This window comes from Anser cygnoides, chromosome 25 (genome assembly GCF_040182565.1).
Source record: "Anser cygnoides isolate HZ-2024a breed goose chromosome 25, Taihu_goose_T2T_genome, whole genome shotgun sequence".
Lineage (NCBI taxonomy): Eukaryota > Metazoa > Chordata > Aves > Anseriformes > Anatidae > Anser > Anser cygnoides.
The window spans coordinates 5,455,338-5,477,843 of NC_089897.1; the positions used below are offsets into that span (position 1 = coordinate 5,455,338).

The window sequence follows — 22,506 nt, forward strand, 5'->3', positions numbered from 1 at the left end:
TCCATAATTAGACCACAAAGTGGAAAGTCCTCTTAGCACTACATTACTGAGCACCTGAAAGGAGAGCACGAAACTTTTCTCAAGGGGCCACCAAACCTGGAGAAGCAAATCACTAAGGCCAAAGAAAATGAGATTAAATTGAACTTCTAAGATGCAGTGTGTCTACTGACCTCCCTCATACCAAGTGCTTTCCTCATGCTCCTGTTCTTAAAACAGGGAAAAAAAGAATCCAGGAGAATGCATGCTGTTCAGAAGATAGCTGGGGGCTGAGTTGGATTTGAATTTTGATCAAAGTTTTTCTCATTTGACATGCTTTTCTGTGTCTGCATTCCCAATCTGCCTTTTTCGCTTAAAATAACGCATCCCATATAAGAAAACTTAGCCACCATACCTAATAGGAAACCCTGGGCTCATGAAAGCATAGTTTCTGCTATCTCATGGTCCCTCTACAGAATCCAGCTGCCTGGGAAGGGAAAATGAAGGGGCCTCTGCCTCCTTCCCCTGCAGCAGCGACAGCAAGAGCGGGCAGCCTGGCCCAGGCGCCCTGCAATAACACAATCCTAACACCCAACTGCTGCCCATGTAAGAAAGAAGCCAACTGCACAATTTCCTCATTTGTTTCCCTCTGTTGAGTTCAAAGAACAGCCTCCAGTCCTCCTCCTCCCTCTCTTTTGGGAACACAAAGAGGAGATGGACAAACACCAGCACACGACGGCGGGGGCAGAGCCGCCAGCTGGGAAGGGCCCTCTCCTGCTCCCGTCCATGAGATTAGCATTCGTGCCGTGTCAAATCTGCAAACTGCTTGTTTGCTTTGAGGAAACGCACAATATGGTCCAGACTGTTGATGCAATTGTTTTATCAAGCGTCTTCCTTGTGGACCGTGCCTTAGCACATCATTCTCATTGCACCGAAGGCAGCAGCAGAGCAACCCACCAGTTGTGTTAGCCAAAGCCAGGGGCAATACTAAACAAAGAAAAGCATCCAGCGATTGAGAGACGGAAATGGAAAATGCACCCAGCTGGCTTGCTTTGTGCAGGTTTTGGTTCTGCCGTGGCGTGGCTCAGCCTCGTGCCCTGCCGTGCGCTGCCTCCAGTGCTTGGCTGAGTCCAGCCCAAGGGGCGGCAGAGCAGTGGGATGGATGCGGCCCCATCCCCGTGGGGCTGCTGGGCTGAGATGGGTGGGAGATGCCCGAGACCCACGGCACTGAGTGAGGAGTGGATCCAGGGGGACTGGGATTCACCCAGATTGGCATACCTGCACCCTCAGGCTTTAATCGGGTGGACGACTTCCACACTCAGGTATGTCTGGCGCATCCGATTTGGGCTTTCACACTCGGGCTGCTCCCATCTCATTGTAGAAGAGAGCTGTGAGACAAGCCCGAAGTCCTCTGCACAAAAAACCCATATAATGCTGCTCCCACCCCCACTGCAAAGCCACTGCAATATTTTGAAACATGGATTATCTCCAGCTTCTGCTCCTCTTGATGGTTCCACCTCATTCGTCTTGCAACTCTAATTTCCTTAAATGTGTGTTTTCTTTACAGGCTACTAAGTACAGAAAACTTGAAGCAATCAGCTGAAGTTTATGCATCGACATATCACTTTGTTAGCTGTGAATTCATTTCCAAGGGGGCGGTGAACTTTAATGAAGTTGCAGACTGAATCATGCTGTTGTGCTCAGGCACAGGCAGGAGCCTGGAAGAGGCCTGTCCATCAGGAAGGCTCCCCGACCAATTCAAAAACTCAAACACTCGGTCAGGCATTCTTATTTCTTTAGGGCGCCCCTCCTTGATCTGAAATCTTTATTTCTCTGGATCTGCTCAATAATAGATGCTGCTGAATTTTCCGAATCCCAACTTTTTTGCATTGACCACCTTGGTACCACGAGAGGCACTGGGGACAGAGGGGAGGCAGAGGAGCAGCAGAAAAGCAGAGCTCTGCAGGCTTGACCCCAGCTGCAGCCTCCCTGAGCTCGGGTCCCCTCTCCCACGTCACATTTTGCTGTGGTCTCTTCTTGGCCAAGTTCTCCTTCGCAAAAGCAGCACCAGACCAACCCTGCTGTGCCACCTAATTAGAAATCTCCGCTGAGCACTTTGTGTGTGTGCCCGTGCACACGTGCACATTTTTTTTTTTCTTTCGGAGATGTGAGTGACATTGCAAATGCAACTTTCATCTCGGAGACTCGGAGTGTTGCCATAGAAATTGCAGCGGGGGAGCCACCAGGTCATTAGCTCGTGCCCTAAGGATTGCAGCGCTCAGCAGGGGCTGCTCCCTGCTCCCTGCTCCCATCCCTGCTGTGCCCCAGCACCGGGCTGAGCTCCAAACCCAGCCAAGGAAGGAAGCGCCCTGGTCCCTGGGATCGATTTCTAAGCACACGTGTGTGTGCGTGACCACACTCACAGGCAGGAATTACGGTAGCTGTTGGAACAGGCAGCCACGTGCCTGCTCAGGAAAAGCAAAGCTAAATAGCTAAATGAGTGTTTAGGATAATGATAATAATAATAATCGTCAGCATTTTTATTGCAGGCTCTCCTCGGGATGCCGTGCTGCCGCATACTTATGAGGCACTGGCGCTGGGTGGGCCAGGTGAGCGGCGTTGGTCCCGCGGCGCAGGCGAGATGTGAACGGTGTGAGGGGAGCCCGAAACCCCTGGGGACCGCGGCACCCCTGTCCCTGCCCTCGTGCCTGTCCCATAAGGCCACATCTCTGCTATCCCGGGTCCTTTTTCGTACTGAACGTGCTGGAAACACTTTATTTTTAGAAAACTTTCCTAAAACTGCAAACCGAATGCCTAAGGTGAGCGTCGCAGTCAGGGCCGGGTGCTGGCTCCCCAGACTCCTCTGACGGAGGGCCTGGTTCGGATGCACCAGAGAAATGGTGTTTGCTGAAGGAGTTCGGCTCACAGACGGCATCCTCCTCGCCTCTCCTCTGACAGATTTCTCTTCTGAACAACTTCGTTTCTTCACGGATTTGTTTATTCTGAAAGGTCAGGGCACTACATTGTACCCTGCATTATCTCCTCCCTGCTTCCCCGCGGCCCCGGCCCCGCAGTAATCACGCCTCCAGCACCTTTCCTGCCAGGCTTTGACACTCCCAAATCCAGCTGAGACTTCTCAGGACTTTAATTAATGAGATAACAAAAGGGAAAACACCCAAAGAGTGAACCCCCGAGTTGAAGACTTTATCTGCTCTTTGCAGCTGTATCTTTTTTCTCCTTTTTTTTTTTTTTTTTTTTGAGCTGCATTCCAGGTCCGTCAATACCATTTCCCATTAAATTAAATAGCTTATTGACTGGTGTGAGACGTAGCCACAAGGCCGATAGGATCCGCGCGCGGTGCTTTCTCAGTGCAAACAATCACAGGTCACTGCACAGTAAATCAGTTGGTAATGGAGTTTGAACTCTGAGAATCAGTTCTGTGTACCCTTTTTATTTGTTTTTAATTTGTATCAATGGTAATTCTGTCGGTTTCAATTTATGTGACGGCAGCAGGTTGTGGAGCAGCGGAAACACCGTTTTTCTTCTTGTTAACCATTGAGCTCGCAGCGCCGTGGCAGCCAAGCGTTTCTGAGCTCACAAGTGTTAACGTTTCTTGGTACCAGCAGAACCCTGTGCTGTCTTATTTTCCTCTTGCTTTCTTTTCCATCAGAGCTGTCTGAAGATGCTCCTTCCTGCTTCCAGCTCTCAGCCATTTAGGACCTTCCACACAGATTTGCGAGCTGAGCAGTCATTCGTGACTCCCTGAATTTACCTCATCCCTTTTTGAACCCATTTAACACAGTTAGCAGCTGGGACACCTGGTGACATTGAGCACCGCAATTTAATTATGAATTATATTAAAAAATGACTTCCTTCTGTTACTTAAAACTTGCTGACAGCTAATTTTGGCAGGTGTCTGCTAATATTTACTTTGTGTAAATTAATGAATAATCATTCCTGACACTTTTTTTTTTTTTTTATCCTTATAAATCCCCTCTGCTCCACGGTAAGGGTCCTGGTCCAGCACTCCGCTCCGAAGCAGCCTGCCCAGTACATAAAACCAGTCTGCTGCTGGCCTTTGTGTCTTGTCTGCTTCTGTGCTGTCCTTTTTCTGCTGGAAGACACGAGCTGCATCCAGTGCTGTCACCGTGAGCATGCCAACTATTTATAAAGGTGCATAAGGTTTCTTTTGTTTGTTTCATTTTCTATTTCCTCCTCAATAATTCATTTAGTTCTGCTCACCTTTTGGCCTTTGCTGGGGCTTCAGCTTATCATTTCAGAGAACTATCCACAAACACTTCACTCGCAATTTTCTGAGCATGAATACTTCGAGCAGTGTCCATGGCGCTTATTGCCTATGCACAGTTCGGGCTATATTCCCCAGGAGTATTACTCTGCACTTGCAATCACCGGACACGACTGCCTGTTTTTGCCTCAGACACTCGGGATTCCCAGGTCCTCCAGGAGCCCCCCCGTGGTACCTCCTGGCCCCAAGCCCTGCAGCTCAACATCTCTTGCTGCTCCAGGGCACCTTCCTCCGCTTTCATTTCGGACTGTTGTGCCTTGCTGTGCCACAAGCCAGCCCCCAGGACAGAGCATGAATCCACTCTGATTTTGCTCCCCGACACGTGCATTTCACCGCTGTCTCTCCAGGTGCTTCCGTTCTCCAACAAGGGTTCTGTACGGTGCAGCTCCATTTGTACCTATGTGATAGTCACACTGGTTTGCTTCTTGCTTGGTCGCTAAACTAAAGTTTTTAAACAAAACTAAACAAAGCCCTCAGTTAGCAGTGATGTTTGCCCCCTCATTGCTCACGCACCCAGCTCATGAAGGCCTTTAGTGCTTAATGGACTCACCGAAGCGCTAATGTGAGGTGACCAGCACGTCAGGTGATTAAAACAGTGCTAAGGCATTGCACTAAGACAACGTTATCCCTACAAACTACATTGTAGTCGTCAGGGAATGTCTTGTGATGTTCCCACAAACACCGAGCATGTCCGCAGCGCCCGGGCCGTGTGTCGAAGCTGCTGCCAGGACGAGAGGCACTGCTCTGCACGGGCACAACTTGCCTGGCTTTACAGAGGGGGCGTGCAGAACACGTCTGTTTGCAAAGTCACACGCGCACACGTTTCTCCTCCACAATATTTTGGGAATCTACACAGACGTGTTAGGAAAACTGTCACTTGCATAAACTTCTTTGCAGCCAGAGTGTGATTTTTTTTCAGAGCTACTAATCAAAGGCTAGAGTGGAACCAGCTTGACAAAAATAAATAAATAAATAACTTAAAAGATCACGGACATATAAAATGCACTGAGGAATTACAGGAATGAGACTTAAGAGAGGTGCAATGAGGAATGAGCCAAAGTGAGCCACTAACGAGCAAGGTGAACAGCCCTGCTAGAGGTAATGGTGCCGAGGATCACAGCACGCACCCACAAAGGGGGGCGCAGGCAGGGCAGCGATGGCAGGAGGAGCGGGGCACAGAGGCTTCACCCAGCCGTGGCCTCGGGGAGCAGCAGCAGGAGTCACCAGGCTCACGGTTAACTGCGCTGGCAAGGAACGGAGCAGGAGGAGACGTGAGCGGCTAGGGAGTGTCTGCGGGCTGCACGGAACACAGCGGTTATCGGTGCCACCTAAAACTCGGTGCCTATTAAGCCATTTCCTACAGGGACAGGCTCGAGGCTGCACCGCAGCATCCAGAAGTGGCAGACACTTCTCACTCTTGACTTCTCTTTCCTTCTTCTTTGCCACCCACTAAGAGCTGTGGGCTCAAGGGCTACGGATTCGAGCGATGCCCCCAGTGCCAGCCTCCCCTCCAGTGCCAGATGCTGTCGGACAACAATTAAGAAACACCTTTTAATTACATGTGAACCACGCAGGATTTACTCAATCTAAATTAGAGATTTTCTGTGGGCATGCAAGCCTCTCCGAACAGACCAAGGAAGATAATAGATTTTGTGATCTCTTCTATCACACGGCAAACAATCGTGGGTCACAAAACTATAAATCAGAGGCTAATGGATTTTCAGCGATGCGCTTTGGCCCTTTGTACATCTTTTAATTTGCTTTTAATATGTATCGATCTTCCCCCTTTTTGCTCCAACCCTTCCCGTGTCAGCAGGTCAGAGAAGGTGCCAAGCGGGGAATATTCTCACAGCAATACAAAGCGAGGAAAACAGGCGTGCAGATCCATATGCATGGGCTCTACCGCCCGCCTGCGCCGAGGTGGCCGGGCTCGCCTGGCAGACCCCACGGCGACGGCTTGGGGCCGTGGCAGCGCCGAGCTGCGCCATCTGGGGACCTGTCACTCGGCACACGCTGATTTCCCCAGGCCGCGAGCCACCAGCCCTCCGCGCAGGTGGGGCTTTCACCTGCCAGAGAAGGACCTTGAGGAAGCAGAAGGAGAAAACGTTGCTATTTAAATCCTCAGCCCTTTCTCGACCTGGAACTTCCCCCGGATGGTAAACGTTTGCTTATCGGATGGTAAACGTTTGCTTATTTACTGGTTTTGCTCTGGCTCGTTCGCATCCATTTGTTATTAGTTCGCTGTGATCACATCTGTACTTTTAATTTCTCGATGCTAATGAGCAGCAAGTTTCTTGCTTGTACCAGAGGTTCTAGCAATTGCAAGAAAAAAAGGTGCTTGCTGGGTAGAGGCACGTTGCCTTGCGCTGCAGGGAGAGGGCTCGGCTCTGCTACCCACAGGACGGTCTTCCTTCTCTCCTCACATTCAGTCCTAAAGAATAAATCTGAGATGGGAAACGACTGATTGAATATCCATGACAAACCATTTACAGCTCAGTCCTAGCCGTGCAAAGTGCTGTCAAACAGTCCTGAATACGAAGTGTGTTAATAAAAATCAAGATCCGCACACAAACAGAAAGGGGCTAAATTCTTCAAATAAATGGCTCACAACAAATAATTTGACCAGCTCTCATGATCGGCTTATGCTCTGAAGCATTAAGATTATCAGCTCCATGTAATTTTCTCCTAGCTGATGTAGCTGCAAAGACTATTCATATTCATATAAATGTCTAATGTCTAATCCTCTAATCTAATCTTTTTTTTTTCTGCTGTGCTAAAGCTCCACCGCCAATACTCAAAAGCCCTCTGAGCAATGGAATTATTGATAAATTACTGCAGGAAGGAGGAGCACAGCACGTATCCCAAACCCACCAAGCTCTGCCTCTTCTTGAAGAGTTTTTATTTTCCTGTTAAAAAGTCAATGTGTGGATTTGCAGGACGACTGCAGGTGTTTTTCCTAGCTGATATTTTCACGTCCTTCCCTGGTGTCAGAGGACAGTGATCGTCCTTCGCTCTGGCTTTCAGAGCTCTTCAGGAGCAGTATCACTTCTTCACTACGTCAATTAAGCTTCACCACTGCAAGTAACAGAGGAGGCTGTTTGCTCTATTATTTATTCTCCCGAAGAGAGTGGGCATTTTTGGACCCTGAACTCAGCACAAACGTGGTGTTGTGAGCATCAGGAAGGATGTATGCCCTTCGTCGCTGGGGTGTTCACAGACACGTGTTGGGCCAGCCACAGCAAAGTTCTGAGCTAAGCGTGGTGCAAACGCGGTCAGACAGCTTGTGTCTTGCAGATGTCACAAGCTAAAAGGAGAAGAGAGCATTCGCACTCAGGTGCATTTGCCACACTTGAATAATGCAGCAGAAACCTGGGGAAGTTTCCCAGAGCAAAGCCAGCACTGCCTGCAGGCAGAGGTTTGGGGAGGAACAGTCCTGGGTGAGAAACAGCAAAGTACCTGCTTCGACTGGCCGTGTTATAATGGTAATGGGTAAAACGTACACCTGGTCTGTACCTGCATAAAGCACAGGGTAGCTTCTGAGAGCATTTCCTTCTCCTTCTGTCATAATTTAGGTGTGACGATTTGTACATTTTACTTCCAGTGTTACCAGGATGACATCTTCCTGCTTCACTGCTACTGTTCCTAACTATATCCATGACAATTTGAAATTTATGTTAATGGAATTAACTCCTGACCTTCATTCAATGCACTGCCTGCAAAGTCTCCTTAGCACAGCGCAGTCTTCATCTTGGAAGTGGAGCACGGGAAAACTTCTTGCAGATAAATCCACACACAAAACCTGCACACGTGTGACCTGAGGTCCTGGCAAGGGCTGGAAACGAGGCCAGTTGCAAAGCTCCAGCCAAAAGGGATAAATACAGCAAAAAGATAGACTGGGAGACAAGCTAGTGAGCTGTAAAAGTGTGGTTCCTGTGCCCAAGCTTATTTATGCTGCAGCCTCTCCACTGCCGCGCGTGCGGCGGCGCATTTATTTCTGTATATTTCGTGTGGGCATGCTCTGGGGTAAGAGCTGTACCACGCACAGGAATTACAGACCCAGTCTGTGGCCTCTGAGCACTTCTCTAATAAAAGTTATAATTCTGGAACTGGTTTTCACTCAGAATCAGGCTGAAACTCATCCATCCATTATCTCACTTAGACCAACAAATAAGCATCAAACGGGAACTTCTTTCAAATCGCTGTGGACTTGGACCAATTTTGAAACACTGCCCTAAAGCAGAAAGACTTAGTATCCTATTATTAGTCCCCCGAGGCCAGCCAGCTTCTCCATTAACTTTTAGCTCAGACTAACAGCACATTCATAAGCAATTTTGTGGGTGACTGTATCTGAGACTTTAAGCTGCTATATATTTTTTTTCCCTTAGAAATTATCTTTTCGCGTGATGACATGGAATTATTTAGATGACAACTCACATTAAAAGACCCTGTGCTCTTATAGGCAAAGACATTTTTTTTCCAGACAACACTGTTATAAAATTGTTCGAAATCTACTGACTTCAAGGGACAGAGTTTTGCCATGATTAAAAAGAAAGACTTTTTCATTTGAATACTGCCCTTTTTAATAGCTTAAACAGGCATTCCCACCTCAATAGGTTTTTAGCTGTGTTGTCAGAGGAAGCTGTTCTGTATTATAATTCTTCCACATGCTTTTCGCAGATACTGAATGTTTGCAAATACAAATCGTCTTTAAAAAACGCTTCTTTCTGTCCTTGTATGCACATCTTTACTTCTGTTTAAGCTTGGCTATGGACGGACAGATGACAGCTCTGCGTGTTTCTAGAGCTCTTTTCCCTCAGTTACATCTGTTGCACTCAATAAAGCAAAATAGTTTTTGTATTTGTTTATGTGTGAGTGATAACATATGCATATGTTCTTCAAAAATGCATACAATGCCTGAGTCAGCCATAGGTAGAAGATGTGCTTGGAGAAGTTCATTGTGAGAAGTTTCGTCATTAATCCAGGGAAGAAGCGCGGCACAGACACAGACATACTGCCGTGTCCTCACATTTTCGAACAACAAATACACTTATTTTCCTGTGTGCTGCTTCTGCTCCACAAACACAGCTAACGCTGTCATTTGTATTCCACTTGTTCATTTTCTGGGAAGATTTTTGAGGGACTGCATGATTCAGAGGCACCAGTAAGCAGGGACAGAGCCTTTCCGCCGGAGGTCACCGGTTCACAGCCCCAGGTCTCTGCAGTGCAGGGGGAAGTTTTTACAGTCGGTGCCTGCCCAGGGTCTTGCAGGAAATGATTTGGCATTTCTGATTTCAGGTCCACGCAAGTGTCTCTGCGATTGTCTTTTAGCAGGCCCTCATTATCAAATGCAGCAACAAGCCTCGAGGCTGAGTCCCAGTCCAGGAAAGCAGTTGGACACAAGCTTAAACTTTGTGAGCTTACATGCTAAGCTCGCCATAAGTTAATCATATCTTCAGCTGACCCAGGATAGTGGGTTTACAAATAGCGAATTACTTCTTGATAAAGTAACGATGCTGAGCCTCCATCCTCCCCATAGCGATGCGCACCCTTGCTCAGATGAGAGGGCCGGGCAGAACCGCACGGAGGGGAAGCACCGGCCGTGGAGACTGACGCGGTGACTTTGTGTTTGCAGGTGGAAGAGAGAGGCCTTCTCCCCCAGGAACCCCAGAAACACGAATGTTTCACCCTTCAGAACCAAGTGCTATAATCCCTGACTATGCGCAAAGGAGCTTTTCCTAGCTGAACTAAGAGTATTTTAGTGTCTTAGCAGTGGGTTAATACAGCTTCTGTGGCTTAGACAGCAGAGAGGGCCGGGCAGATCGGGTTAGGATGTTCTTTCCCTTTTGAGTGAAGCTTTCATTCCACAGAGGTCACACATAAAATTAAGTTCAGGTCTGAAAATGTTTTTTTTTTTTTTTTTTTCCCTGCACGTCCAAGTCCCACAGTCTGGTGCCACCCAGCCACAGCACACGTCGATGGGGTTGCTGGCGATGGGGCTGCTGCTGCCCAGCAGCCGATGCAGGGGCAGCCCCCTTCCCTGCCCCCTCTTCCCTCCCCGTGCCCTTAAAGCATGTGCATATTTAAAGGTTACAGACTTGCTTTTGCTCTATTCCTCATTAAGATGAAAGTGTGTGCTGCCCGGACAACCTCTCCGGCATGGCGTTATTGGCCACCCGTCCCCTGCTGCTGGGCTTGTTGGCCCGTACCCATGAGGGTGAGCCTTCTCTCGTGTAACCACCCGAAGCATCTTATCAAACCCGAGCCAAGACAAGGATAACAACCTGAGACCTGATTAATTAATTGCTTGCTCTACGACTGTCATTTTACGAGGTAAATCATCAGGAGAACACAGAAGTGTTTTTGGCGGTGCTAAAACTGAGGGCTCCTTGCAAACGCAGCCTGCAAAGAACAGCCCCAAAATCCGTGTGTGGGTGGCCTTGCTTGCACGCTCTGGGGCCGTGTCTCCGCCTGGTGCCTCCTGCACACCACGTGCGCCACAGCAGCACTCAGCACCATCCTGCAGCAGCAGCTCGTGGAAGGAGAAGCTTCTCCCCACAGCCTGCAACCACTGGAGAGAGGCCTGGTGCGCAGTCTGGCACATCCAGCATGGAAGGACGCAGAGAAATGCTGCCCTCCTCCCAGAGCTATGGGGCAGCCTTTCCAACCCCGAGAGAAAGGCAGCTGCACGGGGAGAACCAGTGAGTGACCTGTAATGAGCTACAGGTGGGGTCTTTCCACGTTCGCCCAAGCACAAAGGAGACAGCTGCCAGAGCAGAGAGAGCTGCTGGACTTGGGTCCACCAGTACCACCAGCACAACCAGTCCCTCCTGCACGTACCGGGGCTCATCAGCCTGTTGCCGCCCCAGCTGCTTAACCTCAGACCCGCGTCCGCCAGCAGGAGAAGCGTCTATTTGTAGGCTGGAGATCTGAAAAGCACTGTGAACGTTTCAGAAGGCCAAAGCTCACCGATGGTTTCTTGGGCACTTTTAAACATCCTTCCAACTGTTTTTCAAACGCTGACCTTTGACTGTGCAAGGAAATAAATAGACACATATATAACAACAGGCTATATGAAAAATGAAGATGTTGACATTAATAAATCATTAAAGGATTTCTATGCCCAACAGCAAGCACAGACCTTTTATCCCTTATTTCTAGCTTTGCGTCTGGCAACTAATCCTGTGAAAACAAGAACAAATTATTTATATTCTTTTAGTATTTCATAAATCAAATATTGCTTTGAGGACTGAACTAATATTTTGTGAATTGAATATGGGATTTAGTCTGGCTTGCTACATGCACTGAATCTCAGTCTGCAGTGGGATGAGAAGGCCGAGAGATATGAAATCCAGAAATATAAGGAATCTGAAATGTAGGCAGCAGGAGGAAATAATTTACAGTAGCATTGCCCAGTTTGGCTTTGTATACTGAAAGAGCTCTGAAATGTAGTTATTGTGCTTTCTGTACCGGTATTTTGCTTTTAAATGCAGATAGCGTGAATCCATCAAAACATTATTTGTTTGCTTGTTTCGTTTTCCCTACATGTGAGAAGACATCGATATAGCCTAACTGCAAAAACACACCCATCTACCCTCTGCACCTTCTTTATTAAGCTACACTTTGGCAAGAAGAAAAAAAAAAAGCCATATACAGCCACTTGTGTTTTAAAGAAGCAGCAGAACCAGAAGCTATGGGAGTTAACCACATTGGTCTGATTTACATCCGGACCGACAGTCTGTAAACCATGCTACAGCAGATGGGTGCTCTGAGCAGCCACGTTACGGCCACCTGAAAAGCAGGGTTTATAAAAACACCGACAGACCTTTAACTGGAGCTGCGTGAGCAGCGGCACTTCTATAAACAATATTTTATTGATTACAATAGGCAGAAACTCTGGTTATTTACAGCAGACTTTTTCACAGCACTTATTGATGTACCTAATGCTCACAGGGGAAGGAGAGGGAACTGGCAAATGTAACAAACGGACCCAGTGCAATACAGAACCGCTCCTGTACATCAACCCCATGGGTATCAGCAGCGGGTGAGTCCCCGAAGCGTGGGGCAGCGCCGCAGGCACCCCTCTTCTTCCCCACCCAGCGCTTCTCTGGGTCACTCCTGGCTGTGGCCAGAAACAGCAAAGGCTTTTTTTCTTCTCCAAGTGAAATAAATGAGCGGTATAAAGGAGGGAGACAGTAGGGTGTTGCACTACACTGTGCATCAGCAGAAATTAAATTGAAAACTCAGACCCGGTGGGAGGAACTGGCTGCAAGGCTCGGTGGGAGCCACCAACGTGCAGAAGAGTTGGGCTTTTCCTACAGGCAACAACCATTATTAAAACTAAAATATTTTGAGGGGATAGGTGGATTTCTGGCATTCAGAGAGCAGGATGAGCTATTAGCAGGTGGAAATCTATCGCCTGTCTCACACACGGCTCTGAAGCATCCTGAGCGTGGCTGGTACCAGCAGGCTGGGACAAGGTGGCCTCGGTGCGGCATTTCACAGAATCACAGAATTGTCTAGGTTGGAAGAGACCTCCAAGATCACCGAGTCCAACCTCTGACCTAACACTAACAAGTCCTCCAGTAAACCATATCACTAGGTTCAACATCTAAACGTCTCTTAAAGACCTCCAGGGATGGTGACTCAGCCCCTTCCCTGGGCAGCCCATTCCAATGCCTAACAACCCTTTCAGTAAAGAAGTTCTTCCTAATATCCAACCTAAACCTCCCCTGGCGCAACTTTAGCCCATTCCCCCTCGTCCTGTCACCAGGCACGTGGGAGAATAGACCAACCCCTACCTCACTACAGCAATTTCCTGCTCTCCCCTTGCACCTTTCTGCTTGGATTTGCACTGACACCAGTGGAGGAAGGCCCATATTGCTCACAGCACGGTCTGATCATTTATTGCCAATAGCTCCGAGAAGATGACGATGGCCCAAGCGTTCGCACCCAGCTATCTTTGCAATTAACCACTCCCCAGGTACCTGTGAACGCGTCGTCCTCCTCGGGGCTGCGAGTAGACAATGCGGGGAGATGAAATGCGAAGCCACCCAGCCACCCGTTGGAGAGTCCTCATCAATGATTTTAACCTCCTGACCTGGAATGAAAGAGGTAATTCAATCACCATGGTAACTGGGTGATGGCCTCTCCCCAGCTGAAGCTGTCACTCCGGTTAAATTGGGCTGCATCGTCCGTCTCGGCTCCGCGACACGGACAGGACACGGGCAGCAGTCGTGGAGGAATCAGCTCTCCTTAAGTACGATAATGATGCGTGACAGCTTAAACTTTGGGTCACTCCTGGTGCAGGAATTGTCAAATATTGTGACAGCACAAGAAGCTCTCCGCACCCTCGCACGCCTGCAGAGAAGTGACAACATTTCCGTGGATTTTTATTATTTCTTCTCAGCACGGATCTCAGACATGCAAATGTTTGTGTGGCTTTCCTGGTGGGGTACATTTCTGCAGACTCCTGCAGGAAACAAACTCGGTCATTCATGATGTAAAGTTCTAACCAGTCCTGTTTGCAGAGCATCCCCAGGAAGGTTTGGGATGTGCCAAATGCACAATTCCCCTCTGTAAACTGGAATGAGACCGAATTGACCGGGCAATTACAAGAGCCCGTCTGTGAATGAACAGCCGTGTGGGTTAGCGTCAACCTTAGTAAAACAAGTATCAGCACCGGTAATACCGGAGTGCCTGGAGATCCCAAGTGAGAGCAAGGCTGCAGCGCATTCAGGGCCGTACATGCTTACAGCACTGGGAATGACAAATTGCCTCTTTATAGCTATAGCTTCAGGTTCAGACAGGCTAAATCACTGTCCTGTGGTCAGCTAGGGAAACTGGGCAAGCATCAGAAAGAAAAGCTCCGTCCCACGTAGAGGACCACATGAACACAACCAGTCCCACAAATCTACTCTCGGCCCAACTCGTCTGTGAGCACGGCCGTAAGGATCTGGGACCAACCACCTGCATCCAGCAAAGACAAGGACTGCTCATCCCACCGCACTGCACGAAACCACCACGCCACAGCCTGGAGCGGTGGCAGAGCCCGCCGTCAAGTCAGCAGCACGTGAAACGGCAAGAATGAAGGTTTGTTTAATGATTTTTAATTAATTTTAATTACTTACAATTTTTTTGAGCAGTAGCTTAACCTCGCTGAATCTCAGCCCCTCTGATCACTCTGGGACTTCTGCCAGCTTCCTCATTACAGATCAGTTCCCCTAACACCATTTGATAATGAAATGGGTTTTAAAAGAAAGGGACAGAGGAAAAAATCAAATACCTTCGGCAAAACCCCAGGGAGCTGGAAGAGGATTATGATTAGGCATAGAGATAAAATGATAGTTTGGGGGCTTGCTTTATGAATAACGTGTATCTACGTTGGAAGTGTCCTACTTTTAGAAGACGAAAGGTATGGAGGTGCCTGTAAGGACTTCCCACCCTCACAGCTTCTTGCAGGCACCTCCCTATGTGAGCAAGCAAAGGCAAAGGCTGGGACCTGGTGTGGCCACAGAGGAGCTGCACTGGCACATAAACCCAGCCAAGGTAGCAGAGACAGCATTTCCTACTCTTCTCAACTCCGTACCCCTCCGAGAGACTTTGTCTCACCCTGTAAATCGGTGTGTTTGCCTCCAGACACCCCTGCCCGGCAGAGCCTTCACGTCCTGTGGGGATTTTCTGAGTGTTCCAGGAACTTTGCCCTCCTGCACCTCCTCAGTCTCCCTCTCAGCTGACCATTTACAAGTCTCCCCAGAGCCCCAGGACCATTAGGTTTGATTCAGGAATGTTTATTCCTGTTGCTTTCTCTGATCTCCTCTTCACAACTGGGTCTTTCCTCCAGCTTTTTTTTTTTTTTTTTAAATTATTCACTGTCATCGGCATCCTTTTCCACCTGTATCTCAATCAGGTCCTTCTGCAACAAAAGGCACTTGCAAGCCACACCTTGTTCCCTATGAAACTCTGTCTAGGCTTTATCATAACAAGTGTGCGGATGTTGGAGTGAGCAGGTAGCACTGGATATGCTTCTTTTCCTCTCTGGTATTAATACGCACTGCTCTGGTTCATGATTCAAAACTTTCTCCCTGTGGCTCTGATCTCAGCCCAGCTGATCTCCTGCCCAGCAGCCCTGGGCACGCTTCAAAGGATCTGTTGTTTGGGCAGGGTACAGAAAGAAATCTGTAATTTCTGGATGTTCTGCTGAGGCTTATCTGAATCTCAGTGCAGCTTCTAAATCTGGGCTTTAAGTCACCTCAGTGCATTATCGTAAGAGACGTTTGGGCATCCACAGTCAGAGCTGGAAATTCTCTCAAAAATATAAGTCCTTCTGTGGTTGTGCACCTCGGGTTGTGGGCAGCAAGGAAGAAGAAGGGAGGTAAAGAAGATTTTTTTAGAGCACATAATGTAGAAAATGAGAAAAATGTCTCATGCGTTTATTACTCTTTCTGCCTGCATCGGCTTTCCTGGCAGACGTATTGCTGTTCCCGCGTCCCCACTGGCCTGAGGGGCTCGTGTTTTCAGCAGGCTGCTGTTTGTGCACAGCCACGCACCAAACACGTCTTCGGGAACAAAAGCCAAGCCTCTGGGGGCAGTCGCGCAGCCTCCAGGACTGATACGACCCTCTCTGGCTGAGGGCCTGCCCTGAACTGAAGCTGAAGCATGTGCAAGTCCCTGCAAACAGCCACCGGCCGTGACAGCCACGTCCCCTGCCCAGGAAGGTGGTGGCAGACCACCGAGCAGTGCTGGGGAGGAGCTGGAGCAAGCGTTGGAGAGGAACAGAGCTGGGAGTGAAGGTGAACTGGGCAGCGGGACTGGGGCCATGTCCCGCCTCCCTGCCACTGGAGGTCTGTGCATAATTCATAGGCCATAGATTGTGTATATCTTTTTCATGAAAGTTTAAACAGACTGGTTATTACTATTGACCATTAAAAGGTAATTTTTCCCCCATCTGTGACAAGCACTATTGATATTCCCGTATCCTTGGAAAAGGTTAGATGATGTCCTGACATCTTCAGAGCCCCGCTCCACTTCTGCACCAAGTGCTGAGACATCCGAGTCTCTGAGCTGGCACAGAGTTAACAAACAAGCTGCATTTTAAAACATTGTCTGCTTTTATAGCTGTGGACAAAATGTGCCATTAATGCACTATTAAAAAATTGAAAATCTGATTTTATGCTCTTAGACTTACTGCTTTATTACTGAAGAAGCCAGACAGGATCTTCTGTCTGCCGCAGACAGCATGGCGCTATATAGCAGGGGCTGAATTATTTTGCTCTTGTAACCCCACTGAAATACTGCTGCCAGTATTGCCCCCGATCTAAGTGCATGTGTGGGTGTTCCTCCTGCTAAAGCCTGTCCTGGGGGCTCCTGCCAGGGGGAGCAGGGCAGGGCAGGTGAGCAAGGGCACAGAAAGCCCTGGGGAAGTGATTCGGGGGCGGCTGTGTGCCCCAGACCTCTTGGAGCCTGGAGCCTCAGGAAGGTGATGAGAAGAAGCTAATGCTAAGATAGGGAGGCTGACTTTTCTTCTCTCTGCAGCCTGTAAGAAAATTAAATTCATGCCCAATGGGCCTAAACACTCTTGGTAGCACTGAAGTGCAAAATTGAGCTAATACCTTTCTGATGTTTAAACAAGCACCCGTGATATTTTCATGCCGATCTAGAAGAAGCTCTAAAGCTTTTGGAACTGCCATCACAAACTGTGAGTGATGGTTGAAATAAAAGCAAGGGAAAATATATTTATAGGTGTCAGGGAGTTGTCTGGATAATGCAGCAAAGACAAAGTGTTATGCCAGAATGATTCTTCTGTTTCCAAACTGAACATTTAGAAGGAACGGTGCACCCCTACCCATGAAACTGGCTTAAACATCAGGGGGAAAGACTGCTAATGTGAATCCAGATTGTACTTTTGTAATCATGGGGATAGAAAATAGAGGTAATCTTTAATATGAGGCTATGTTCAAAGAGCAAGTGGTGTAGGAAGCCAGTTCCAGCAACTGGAAGCATACAAAGTATTTCCAGCATGGGGAAAAAATAAATAAATAAAAAAAATCAGGACTAATTAATAAGCAAACAATGCCCATCAGAAAGGTGGACACAATCTAGGGAGAAGGGAGGGAGCTTTGAAAGGTTATCAGATGCATTCTCCCTATTGCCTGCTCAAGCACATATGAGCAAAATGACTGTTTCCCTCTCATGTTTACACCGAGTGAATCAGGAGCAGATGTAAGCTGGGTACTGCCGACTCCAGCAGATAAATGACAATTACAAGCAGAAAATGGAGCTGCTAAGAGCACGCAGCTTTCACTTGGGATGTTCAGTTTAGCTACTGGGGAAAAAAAAGAGGGCTGAAAACCAAACTCCTGACAGCAGACGTCTCTTGCTGCAGACCTGCTGATTCAAGCATTGCACGGCTCCTTGCAGACGTATGTAGAAATGTTTAAAGGCTCAATTTGAGCCATTTGTTTCTCATTTTTTGAGCTCTCATTAAAATAATCTGTTCTGATTGTCTGTGGGAGCTATTTTTTGCTCCTCTAAATGGTCACAAAAGGCAGCACAGATTAGAAAAGGCGAATCAACCCTGTCAAGCCTGTGACTCATCAAATACAGACTCCTGTTCTTTGCTGGCTTCAAAAGCAGACTTCCCCTTAAAATGGCACAGAGAGGGACAAAAGCCCTGCCCGGTGCTCCGTGAACACGAGGTTTATCCACTGAAAACGTGTACAGTCAGCGACCTGCTCTGCCGGCAGGCTGGAGGGAGGGGAGGCCCCCGCGCGGGATGGGCCTGCTCCCCGCCGCCTCGCTGTCGGCAGTCCCGGGCCTTCCCGCTCCAACACTCACTTTGTCCCATGCCAGAGCCGATGTGCCACCAGGAACAGTGCATGGCAGTATGGGAGAAGAGAAATTGGTTAAGACCTAACCAGTGTTATTCATTATTCGCTACTCAGAACAGATGTAACCCAGAACCAGGCCACGAGTTGTAACACGAGGTGTAATACTTCTCCCACTCCTCCCTCAGCCATTGTCCCCACATTCTGCTCCGTTACTACACACCATGGTGTACCTATATCACCATGTTGAATTCCTTTTGATCCTCAGCCCCTCTGGCACTCGTTGCTACCAGTCTGCGAGGCCTGGACTTGCACTCCGTGATGTTTCTGCAGCCGGCCGAGCATCCTTCCAGGCATGGGTAGGCTGTGCAAGGCTGAATTTTCACAGTACCCCAGAACATGCAGTTCTGATCAGGCTTAAAACTAAGCTCAAGATTTCCAGTGCACATGGAGCAAAAGCCTAATCCTGCCCACAGGTGCTGAGCTCGGAGCCCTCCCCAAAAACCCCGACTCTGCCCCTGCTGGAAGCACACTGAGGACAGCCCTGGCCACTGGCCATTCCTTCCAGCTGCCCCAAGCTTTTGGGGATTTGCATGACGAGACAAAAGATGCCCAGTAATCTCTCCCATTATTAACAGATTGGGGCGAGCAACTTTGCACTTCTTCAGCACAGAGAACTTAAAAATCTTACTCTATTTTTTGTCATCATTTCCCTATAAACCTAAAGAAATGCCTTTTGTTTTAGCGCCACGCTACAGTGAATCTGTTTGTTCTTTGGGCACCTAAACGTTCCTATCGTTGACATTTTTAAAGCTCTCATAAAGGATTTTAATTGGCTGAAATGCTGATTGCCATAACAACTGGCTAATGAACCATCTGTTGGCATATGTAATATTTATTTATACATTTAAAAAACATGGCTGAAGCTCAGGAGCGGTCCCTTTCCCAAGCCAGGGCAGTAAGGGAGGACGGACAGCCCTGGGATGAAGTGGGTCCGGACACCGGCCTCCTCCAGTGCCACCCTCCTCATCGCCACCTCCTACCTGCACACACTGCTTGAGAGTGACACCAAAATTCATGTTACAGGCCAAAACCAGACGCTCGTGGGGGTTCCAACCCCGCTTGTGGCGTAAGGGCCCGCGCCCACCAGGAATGGAGCAGGACGCGGCTGGCAGCTGATGGGAGGTTTATTTTTAGGTTGTTGATGAAGAGGAGGAGGAGGAGGGAGCAGAGAAAGCCCCTCCACAGAAGTCACATGCATATGCAAAAGGAGCCTAATTGCCCCTCTTTAGAAACTAATCATTCTGGATTTTACAAGCCACATTATAGAACCTGACATGCTTATTTTTCCTTTTATTATGTTTGTAAGCAGTGATCTTATTGAAAAGAAAATCAAACCCTATTTTTGCCAGTCACAACCATCTCCCTTTTTCTTTCTGCCTGCTTTATTTTATTTTATTTTCCTTTCTTTCCGTCAGCTGAATAGAGCAGCATTTTCATGTGTATTAATTGCCCTGTAAAATGCCCTCAAAGTCATTAGAATTCCCCATTCAAAACTATTATCTGTGCCATTATGTCTATGCATTATATTTATTTAAATGTGCCTCTTCTGAATTAGCTTATTTTTAACAGCTAGCCATGCCTGAAATATTGTTCCAGGCCAAGCTGTTCTCAAATCTTTTCTTCTTTTTTTTTTTTTTTTTTAATGATAACTTCATAGAAGATTTTGACGCTTTATCCTGAGTGGGATCATAGTTTTAGGCTTTTAACCGTCTTTCTTTTTTCTTTTTGTATTTCAGAAAGATGGGCAAAAGACTTCTGGAAATTTTTTTGTTAACCCACAGGACTTTCTTACATCAGAACTGCAAGATTTACAGCTGTGGTTCGTGGCCATCACACTGACTTAAATCTGCAACGGTTGCAAAGATTAAAAATAATAATAAAAAAAAAAAAAAAAAAACCACGTTTTCCTAAATATAATTCAAAGTTGCTCTCTCTTTCCCCAAAATGTCCGTGCACAATTTTCACACATTCTGACAGGTAATTTTGTCAATGTTTATTATTTAACCATGGCTCCAGTGGCTCTGGGTTGGGGACCCAGTGACCCCACCACTGGCCTTCAGATCCCACAGCTGTTTTAGGGCTGTGCCCCCTTGCATGCTTCACCTCTGCCTGCCCGCACCAATATCCCTTTGAAAAAAGGACAAACGCGGGCCGCCAGGAAGCTGTAATGTGGAGGCGACGTGGCCCTGGTGGGACAGGCACTGGACCAAACCAGCTCCACACCAGCAGCCTCCCCCCGGCTCCAACAACGCCCTCCTCTGCAGCCACCTTCTCCCGCTTCGCACCATTCTCTTATTTTAATTAGACCAGCCGCTCTGCATCTGCCTTCATTATCCGACACCCGTAATTACTGAACGTGCAGACATTGAAGGAGCAAATACCCCATCCCTACCCCTTCCCGAGACCTGGCTGTGGCGCTCGACCCGCCTTTTGTGCTCCTTGCTTAAACAGTCACGAGGAGCCTTTCTCGGGGCACACGCCTCCACGCCTGTGGCTGCGCGAGCCCGGTCCCTCCGGTGACACGCAGGCGGCACTCCCTGCCTGCCAGCCGCTCTGCTGCCTCTCATTATTTCATCCCCCAGAGAATACTCCTCCTTTCTTCTTTTGTCACGTACCAGGCTAACTGGCAGCTCCTGTTGAATTACTGAAGCGGGCAGCATTAACCTGTGGTCTTACCGCGGTAACTTCCCTACCTGTCTTTTCTTGATGACACTTTGTGCTTTGAGGTCACGCTTTTAAAGCGGGTAACTTCCCACTCAGTATCCTTCTTTCTCAGCGAGGCAGCGGGGACGTTTGAAACGATTCCCTCCCTCTGGGCTGCAGAAAAACCCCTTCTTCTGTGGCGCTGAGCAGGGAAGAGCAGCCCAGCAGAAGGAAAACAGCAGCGGGATCCCTCTCTGCCCCGCCAGACCCTCCTCAGGCCCGGGTGGAGGCCTTGCAGGCTGGGTATTTGCCCAGATCCAGTGCAAACACCAAACAAAAGCAATTACAAAAGCCATTATGAAAGTAATGATTTCTCAGCGCCTTTCACCAAACGGCCTATTCAGAGGGAGGGCAGGCTGCAGTGGCAGTGTCCCGGTTTAACACAGCGGTCAGCTAAAACAAAACGCTCACAAGAACTTTTTCAGAAGGAACCCAGAAGTTTTCCGCGCAGCCCATTTTCCTGCCTCCTGGCCATAGTAACCTGGTTCAGACGTGTGTTATTTACAAGCAGAAACGCAAAGCAGCTCACGAGGACCAGACCGACATACATAAGCAGGGCTGTGAATTCCTGCGCGGCCCTACTGTAAAACCGGATCTCTGGCAATCACCTAAGCGAAGAAGAATGGAGCATTATTATTTTTTATAAACATCTCCACAGAGCATCAGCAAAATCTCTAAATTTTAATCCCATTCCTCATAAAATTTCTTTTGAATATTTAAGAGCAAAATGGGTGCTCAGATCCTATCTGGCCGTTATATCCTCCTTCATTTCCTTTACAGCGCTCAGATAGCGCAGTGCCCCACGCGGCCGATGTACGTCTCTCGGAGATGGGCAGATATGTCCGGCACCGACGGACAGCCCTGCTTTCCCATCAGCGAGTGTTCCCCCAAAAGGCAGCTTTATGGCACAGCCACCGCCGTTAGCAGCAGCACCGCACACTATGGGTTTAACCCTTCGGACAGAGGCTGTTTTCTGCCTCCCCGTCGGGATGCTCTCGGGAGCAGTTCACGTGCAGGACTCAGAAGGTCAAGCTTCCAGTTGACATAAAAGCAGCTTAACCAGTCCCCGAGGGGTGATCAGCTCTGATCCAGGCCCGCCAGGTTCCCCACCACCACCAGATCCCGAGTGTTTTGCCACTAGGTGGAGTTTACAAAGCCTAACACCTCCTCGCCCTGTGGCAGCCCACGTCCGAAGCTCCCAGCTTCAGCAGCACCCCCAGTGAGAGCCGTGGGGTTGGGTCGTGCGGGAGGTGAGGTGGGATGGGGAGCAGGGGCAGACGCCTGGGACCCCCAGCTAGGCTCCCACGTGCACATATACAAAAAGCAGCACCCGAAAATGGAAAGCAGAGCTGAGTGCTCAGCCCCGTTCCTGCCGCCCGCAAAGAGCCAAGCGTCGCTTGCAGGGCTCGGGAGCTGTGGCAGCGTGGGCAGGACGTGCCGGGCATCGCGGCTGGGATGTGCCGGCTTCGTATCAAATAATAAATATCATCTACATAGAGAAGGATATCGATCTGCAGATTTCACTGACATTTACAAATAAATGATGTATTGCAGTTTTTGTTTTGCCAGCTGGGCTGACCCTAACGGCCTTTACATAATTTACTTTTGATTAAAGAAGTGCTTTGACGCAGGGAA

The 22,506-nt window shown here is 48.5% G+C and overlaps 1 protein-coding gene across 1 annotated transcript in view; it reads right to left on the reverse strand.

Annotated features, from left to right (window-relative positions):
- The window catches only part of PLXNA2 (plexin A2), a 451,101-nt gene that overhangs the window by 250,448 nt on the left and 178,147 nt on the right, over nt 1-22,506 (reverse strand). Inside the window, exon 5 of the mRNA XM_066983022.1 lies at nt 13,267-13,379. The gene's annotated coding sequence lies outside the window, so the exon portion shown is untranslated. The remainder of the gene's footprint in view (nt 1-13,266; nt 13,380-22,506) is intronic.